The sequence below is a fragment of the Acipenser ruthenus genome, chromosome 5 (genome assembly GCF_902713425.1).
Source record: "Acipenser ruthenus chromosome 5, fAciRut3.2 maternal haplotype, whole genome shotgun sequence".
In the NCBI taxonomy this organism is placed as follows: domain Eukaryota; kingdom Metazoa; phylum Chordata; class Actinopteri; order Acipenseriformes; family Acipenseridae; genus Acipenser; species Acipenser ruthenus.
The window spans coordinates 4019035-4027995 of NC_081193.1; positions in this window are offsets into that span (position 1 = coordinate 4019035).

Sequence of the window (8961 nt, forward strand, 5' to 3'; positions counted from 1 at the left end):
TTATCACATTTCATAGACTTCTGCATGCTTCATTTAAACAAGCATTGCAGTGGTTTTTACTTAATTGCACTGGAGTTGGATGTTTTTTTAGTACATCAAAAAAATCCATAAAAAAAACTTCAATAAATAGCTCCCTATAAAAGTTCACCGTAGTAAAAGAATAGCAAAGTGTAATAAAGCACAGTAAAAGCATGGTAAAGCATATGCAAGCACAGAGAGGTAGGGTAAGCTATGGTAAATGCAGAGTATAACCATTGGAAAAGCATGGCAAAACTGCAAAGAAACCTTGGTAAACTGTTATAAGGGCTGCTTTTATAAGTTTATCTAAGAAAAACCCATTAAGGACCTGATTTTAATGATGGGGCAAGCCTGTAACACTAGGACAAAACTTAAACAAATAAAAAATAAAACAATACTATGCCTGCTATAGGCTTCCTCATGAAGTCCTGTCAGGAAATTCAGCAAACAGACTGAGGGTTACTGTTGTCATATACAAATAATATCCATACTGTTGAAATCTACAGATTTCAGCCTTTTGAATGATGTAATCTGGCATTCCAGATTAGCAAACTGAATTGATAATGAGGTATGCAGTACACAAAATTACACACAACTCTATCAATTTCCACTTTTTTCTATTTTCTTTTTTCCGTTTTTTAAATTATCTAAATTCCATACTTTATACGTGTCAAGTAATTTATTCCAGATCATTTCATATTTTTAAGTGTCAGTTTAAAACATATAGATGGATATTCTGAGTTTAAAACACTATGGACTGAGTTACTCAGACATAAAAAAAAAAATGTTTCATACAAATCTGTATTTTCAGAGCAGCAGTAAAGTTAATGAAGCCATGTTCAAATCACAGTTCCCATATAAATAACTGTCCAGCCCACCGGCGTAGATTTAGCTAGGGACGGTAGGGACATGTCCCTACCAATGTCAAGGGACCGTTGAATTGTCCCTACCAATAATTTTGATAAATCTGAAACGTCTTTTGTCAAGTCATTTTATCCGCTCCACAAAGGGTTAACTCTCTCAAGATCCCCTCGTTGCTCCTCCCTCCTCCCAGAGGGGCGCGGTGAACGTTTGAATAATAACGTACTAGTAATAATAACAGTGACGTGCCAAACGATACTACTGATTTCGCCCTTTGAGTGCAGCGAGTTATTAAAGAGAGAAAAAGAGATACAGATATAAAAAGTAATTCCAGTGGGGCGTGAGTAAAACAAGGTTGGGAATCGCTGGCTTAGGCTGGACTCTGGAATGACGCTCATCTGAAGTTGCCGCTTGCCGGTCAGTCTGATATGAGTGTGAGCCACTGACTGAATGAAAGCCAGGTGCCGGTTTGTCAGGTCGTGAGCAACATAGTTTGAGAGAATAAACCTAACTACCTACCTAATGGGTAGGTAAGTAGGTTTATTACGTTAGCGACCCATTTATACTAAAGTAATACAAAAATGACTACAAAAGATTTAGAAGTGAGTAGTTTTTCGAGATTTACGATTATACTGTAAATCAATTTCACGAATCAGCCCCCAAATGTAGTCTCCCATCATGTTCTCGTTATACTGTCCTTGGTAGCGGCGTTCAAAGTCCAGTATATCCTGGTGGAAGCGCTCGCCTTGCTCCTCCGAGTACGCTCCCATGTTCTCCTTGAATTTATCAAGATGAGCATCAAGGATATGGACTTTGAGGGACATCCTACAGCCCATTGTGCCGTAGTTCTTCACCAGAGTCTCAACCAGCTCCACATAGTTTTCGGCCTTGTGATTGCCCAGGAAGCCCCGAACCACTGCGACAAAGCTGTTCCAAGCCGCTTTCTCCTTACTAGTGAGCTTCTTGGGGAATTCATTGCACTCCAGGATCTTCTTTATCTGTGGTCCGACGAAGACACCGGCTTTGACCTTTGCCTCAGACAGCTTAGGGAAGAAGTCTTGAAGGTACTTGAAGGCTGCCGACTCCTTATCTAGAGCTCTGACAAATTGTTTCATAAGGCCCAATTCGATGTGCAGTGGTGGCATCAGCACCTTCCAGGGGTCCACCAGTGGCTCCCACTTGACATTGTTCCTCCCCACAGAGAACTCGGTCCGCTGTGGCCAGTCCCGCCTGTGGTAGTGCGCCTTGGTGTCCCTGCTGTCCCAAAGGCAAAGATAGCAGGGAAACTTGGTAAAACCGCCTTGGAGACCCATCAGGAATGCCACCATTCTGAAGTCTCAAAATGCGTCTGCCGGATGCTTGCAGCCTCTTGATGCCATCTCAGAAAAATGCAGATATGTATCCGCTTAGGCAGCTGTAACTAAACTGAACTGGTGGGCTTAAGGCCCCTGTATTTATACTACTATTTATATTACTGGAAAGTTCTAGAAAGTTCTAGAAGTTACTCCAAGTTTACTCAGCACTGAATCTATCTGGAATGTTCTGGAAAATAGGTAAATTTCAAAATATCACTGTCCTGGTCACAAAAGCAAAGTTTGTGGGGAATAATATACTTCTATACTTTTGAGGCATAAGCAATTAGGAAATAACACTTACTACCCAGGAACCAAAAAAAAAATTGTTACACGGTGTAATTTACTAAAGAAGTTAGCAGAGTCATACTTTCTCTCTAAACAGCATGCATCAATTTATCATTTTATCATGCAAATGAAGCAGTGCAGCCTGGTAAAAGCAGTACAGAGGCAGGTGGAGCAACAGGGTCGCAGGTGAGGTCTGTAATGGCTTAGTGATTATAACAGTGAAAGTGTTAGACTCAGTTTTGAGACATGTTATTGTTTGAGGCACATTGTGATATGATAGTAGGCTAATGCTGTATCGTAATACTCAGCAAATAAAGTTAGCATAGCCATATATTTTCTCTCTATATGGCATGCATTAATTTATTATTTTATCAGGTGAATGAAGCAATGCACCCAGGTACGAGCAGCAGCACAGACACAGGAGAGGCAGGCAGAGCACGTGAGCGTGCATGTGCTCATGCTTGTAGTGGCAGGGGTATTGGTAGCTTACAGTAAGGCTGGGATAGGTTATAATTCAGGTTATTAGTAATTCTATAGCAGGGATGTCAAACCAGCTTCCAGGACGGACACTTTATCATAGTGTTTTAAGTGTATACCTTTTTAAAAATTTAGTCGTCGCCAATTATTTTTACCCCGGTTTTCACCCCAATTTAGCATGCCCATTTATTATCTGTATCCCCGGCTCACCGCTCGCAACCCCCCCGCCGACTCAGGAAACGGAGGCTGAAACACGCGTCCTCCGAAACGTGCTCCTTCCAAGCCGTCATTTTTCGCACTGCAGATCCACAGCAATGCTACCAGACCTATAGTGCCGGAGGACAACACAGATCTGGCGGCTCCGCTGCAGAGCCACAGGCGCCCTATCGGCCACAGGGGTCGCTGATGCGCGGTGAGCCGTGGATTCCCCTGCCGACCTAAGCCCTCCCTACCCGGGCAGCGCTCAGCCAATTGTGCGCCGCCCCCTAGGAACTCTCGGTCACGGTCAGCTGTGACATAGCCTGGATTCGAACCAGCGATCTCCAGGCTATAGGGCACATCCTGCGAGGAGCGCCTTTACTGGATGCGCCACTCGGGAGCCCCTCAGCATTCATTTCAAGTGACCATTTAACAGCTGTCTCCTAAAAAAAAATTTCCCGGGTGGGCATGCCCCCGAACCCCCCTAGCAACTGCGACTCCGCCCCCCTAAATAACTGTGTCCCCACCAATGTTCAAACCAAACCTACGCCCTTGGTCCAGCCTCTGTCCTGTTACATATATACCGTGAGATTATGAAACCCTCACAGTTGTGCTAAACATGGTCTGGGGTAGAGTTCATCCCGATTGAACATGCTGCTCTCCAGAATGACATACAGAAGACAGCCGGACAGACAGACAGCCTCCATACAGTATATACCCTGGAATAATGGCACATTCAATAGTGTGCTACTGTTAAGACGGTCCTTTGCAAGTTTTGTCACGGTTGGACAAACAGCTCTCTAAATATATTTAACAGATTTATTTATCCAGTACTGTTGGGAAAAGACAATATAGAGCACAAAGAGCTGACAATGTGTTTATGATTTCATATAATTGCTGAACTCACTATCCCCACTGGAAACAAGGTTTGTTTATTCTTATCTTTGGGAAATTAAAAAAAACTCTGACTGTATAATCCAATACAATTGGCCTGACTGTCATTTTTTTCACATGACGTTATAAGTAAAGCTGCATTTTTAATCTCTTATTTTGTATGCAGTTCTTAGTCAGTTTGTAGCCTTTGGTGTTTTTTTTATTTTTTTGTTGTCCCTTCACAATATATTATTATTGCTGTCAATAGCAGAGTTGCTTTCTTCCAGACTATATGAAACATATGCAGATGTACTGCATATATGCCTCTAATTACTATGAATTCCAATAGAGTTTTGTTGGCTGCGCAGGAGCCTGAGTCCAAAACACCTGTTTTGTTGTTACTTTGTAAAATATATTTCTAGTCGTGAAGATTAAAAAAACAACCGACACAAACTGATAATAAATTCAAGTGCAACAGAAATAGAAATACCCCTGACCCTGACCCTGACCCTGACCTTGACCCTGACCCTGACCCTGACCCTAACCCTGACCCTGACCCTGACCCTGACCCTGACCCTGACCCTGACCCTGACCCTAACCCTGACCCTGACCCTGACCCTAACCCTAACCCTAACCCTGGCAGCTAATGCTTTTGAATTGATGTGGATTTGCAGCCATTGTTTTTATGTGTAACCGCAGTATCTTTCAGGTCAACACATGTCAGTCAACAACAGCAGCTGATTGGTGAATTGTTTTTAAGGGGCTAGAGCAAATTCTCTTTCTAGGTGAAACGACCAAGGAAGTGCAACACTATCTACTATATCATTTTTAAAAAGAAAAGACATGTTTGAGATTCTTTTTTTTAAAGGACACATTGAGATCTACATAGCAAATGGACTGGTTTACTTTTAACAGTCTCTGCTTTTGTAATTGCACTTTGAATCACTTCCCCACTGGTTTATTTCGGGTATCATTGTGGATGGAGTATGGGATGCTATGTGGCTGCATATCAAACAGTCACTTTTCTACAGAATAACCTGGAGGTTTACTTGACCTGAAACTGTGCTGGCAGTCTGTTACAGTTAAGTATATTAGAATAAACTACAATGGGGTACTGTTTTCTTTTATCCTCTGGCAAGTTGAGAAAATAACAGCTTTGAAATACTTTTAACAGCCTTGAAAAAAAAGTGTTGTCAGTCAGATTCCAATAATAAGATTGCTGCTGCTGGGTGCTTAAGGGGACCCCAAGCCCTCTGTCTTTTCTGCCTCCACCAGCCACCACTGGTTGTTACTTCAATGTGTCAGTTCAGTTTGAAGCATGCAGAGCTGTCTGTACCTGCTCCATTCAGTCACTTGTAATGTTTTATTATAATAATTTGACACATTGGTTTTAACTAGTGCACATGTCCCTAGCGCTAACACTGTGTGTGTGTGTGTTTGTGTGTGTGTGTGCATGTGTGTGTGTTTGCTTTGAGACAACTCAGTGTTTTTTATCATTTTCTTTTGTGTTTTTAAGTGCATTAGGAACTAATCATTAGTAGAGTTAGCCAGTGCAGTTTGCTCTTTAGTGCTTAAAGAGAAATTGTATATTGATGAAAAGTCTGTTCTGGCTATTGGTCAATAGGAAGTCCTGTACGGCTACTGTGACCTAAAATTGTTGTCTTCAATGACCCTGAACAATGTTGTTGCTGCTGCAGTAAAACTCTTGTTCCAAGTAGTTTAGAATCTGTGTTAAAGAGCCTGTAACAGGGGAGGTCTGTGCTGACTGTCTGGCGCATGCGTGGTTCTGCAGAAAGAGGGCAGCAGCCTCGTAAGATCTGCATGTCAGTCATGGCAGTGACACGGAGAGGTGGGGAAGAGGGTGTGTTGGCTTTCCCTCTCTCTGAGTGGCTGAGAGGCGGGCCTTGGGGGATTGCTCGGCCCATAAGTACTGCGCTTGGTTATGCATTTGGGTGGCCAGAGAGGGGATACCCAGTGATGCTGGCGGAAGACGTCAGTGTAAATAAAGACCAGGCAAGCACGGCTGAGGGAGACAGCCCGCCTTAAAATAAACCAAGAATTAAAATAAATAATTATGTACCCGAGGGGACGTGTGTAGTTATACGGGAAACTCTGGCCACCCCAGTGTGTAGAAAATAGCTGAGCGTAGGTCGGAGATATGTACTGACCGGCTTAGCGGCAGTGCGGGCACTGCATAAGCAGCACCTTTATTTTCTCGTTTTATTACTGTGTTTTATTTTCCCATTTTCTTTCGCCTTTGGTTTTCATTATTATTTCTGAGCACCTGTGAGTGCACCGACAAGTACCTGTATTGGTATTACTGTGGACCTGACTACCGTTGTAGGTATTCAGGCCACAGACAACAGCGCCCTCTGCGGGCTAAAAAGAAAATAACGCCAAAGAAAATAATAAAACTGCGCACCAGTGTGGTGTTGCAAATAAAACTTCTGTCTCCCGTGTGTGTCAGTGAATTACCCACCACCCTTCCGCAGAGCCTATTAAACTATTTATTTTGTTCAGTGTGTATGCTAAGCGCCCCTATTTGGCACAGTCTGGATACAAGTAAACTTTCTAATTTCTCCCGTCAGTGTTCCAAAAGCGTGACGTTAGTTTTATGTTGGAGTGTTTTCTGTGCAGAAAATCTCATTTATGCAGCAGAGCAATTTGTTTTATGCCTTCTGCAGGTATAATCCATGATATTATACAGTGGTGAATCATCAAGGTAATTCGATTAGCATATGTACAATTAGCTTTACCTGAGCTGATTTATTTATCTCTGACATTGTTAATATCTCTCAGATCAATCTAAAACACACAAATTATTGAGTGTTTTTTTTTTTCTCTCATTAGAACATCTGTGCTAATGATACACATTACACAGCAGTTTTTCAACAGCTCTATTATCTGTGGGGTTTAAATAAAATTGAAAATGACTGTATATGCATATGCTATTAGTGTTAATATTATGGAAATTAGTTTTCTGTTTCTTATAATTCGTAGTAAACTACAGGAGTTCATTGTTTTATTATCTTTCAGTTGCCACATGACACAGGGCAATAAGACTGCATGTGCCTCCTGTAGTTACAGACCCGTCCCCTCTGTCTGCACCACAGAACAGCTCCACAGCTGTACAGCTACATCACAATAACATTGATGCTCCAAAATGTGATGAAACTGGAGAAAAGTGCAGCAACAAAGAAAAGGAATCAATGTCCTGACACCTGAGAAACCAGAGAAACCAGAGAACAATAACGTACCCCAACTACTGTATAGATAATTATTATTATTATTATTATTTATTTCTTAGCAGACGCCCTTATCCAGGGCGACTTACAATCGCAAGCAAATACAAATACATTCAAGTGTTACAATATAAGTCATACAATAAGAACAAGAAATACAATAATTCTCAAGTGTGACAAATCACAATTCAATAATACAGCAGATAATAGTGAAAGTTACATCAGGATATGATTAAATAGTGATAGTTACATCAGGATATGATTAAGTACAAAATACTACAGATTAAACACTTGGCAGATTACAATATTCTGAGGTACAGGATTAAATGCAGTAAAATAGGGGGCAGATAAGAGCAAAATAAAGCATATTTAAATGAAGGGTGATAGTGTCCCAGGATACAACAGAGGAGTTCTACAGGTGCTGTTTGAAGAGGTGAGTCTTAAGGAGGCGCCGGAATGTGGTCAGGGACTGGGCAGTCCTGACATCTGTAGGAAGGTCGTTCCACCACTGCGGAGCAAGGGTGGAGAAGGAGCGGGCTCGGCAGGCAGGGGAGCGTAGCGGAGGTAGAGCCAGTCTTCTAGTGCAGGCGGAGCGGAGAGGTCGAGTGGGGGTGTAGGGAGAGATGAGGGTCTGGAGGTAGCTGGGTGCAGTCTGATCAAGGCATCTGTAGGCTAGTACAAGAGTCTTTAACTGGATGCGAGCGGTGATCGGGACCCAGTGGAGCGAGCGGAGTAGTGGAGTAGCGTGGGCGAAGCGAGGTAGAGAGAACACCAGGCGAGCAGCAGAGTTCTGGATGAGCTGGAGCGGACGGGTGGCGGACGCAGGGAGGCCAGCCAGGAGGGAGTTGCAGTAGTCTAGGCGGGAGAGTACCAGGGCCTGGACCAGGACCATAATACATATCTAATGCAACTGACATGGACAGCTTGACTCTTGTGTGTTTGTAGCTGTTTTATATATAGTGTGCCTTATTCCTTAACCAGGCCAGGTTACATCCATTCTCTTAATGCAGACAGAGATGCCTCACTGACCGCTCTTAATTCAATACATAAATACAACAGGTATTTATCACTAGTGCTGTGCAGAATACTCGTTACTCGTATTGTCTTTCAGGAGGGAAAGAAAAGCCGTCCTCCTTCACATTTCCAGTTGAGCACCAATCAATGGGAATTAACTTCTGCACAGAGTGTTTTAAAAGCCCATTGGAAGATTATGTCCCTTTTATCTGGGTTGCTGGCATGTTTACCATCGCACTGGCATACCAAGGCAGTAAAGTGACACAGTGGCTTTTAAAACACGCAATGAAGAAGTTAATTGCCATTGATTGGTACTCAGCTGGGGATGTGAAGAAGACAGCTTTTTCTGTTTTGATAGAAATCAACACGTTATAAATGGATTTAGTGGATAGCTGTCATTTAAATGCTTCTTTAAAAACAACACAAGTACAAGTAAGGGGTATTCTGCACAGCTCTATTTGCCACAGCACAAAGGGGTTTTACAGGTTAATCTCTCCCCTCTCAGTGAGAAACCCTGCAGAAAATGTTTAGTCAGCATCAGTCTGTCGCTAGGCAACCTAGTGGAATTGACACATCTCTGTTGTTTGGATATTGCATTTGTTCACCTTACTGAGAGTTCAGAGATCTAGCATCAGAAT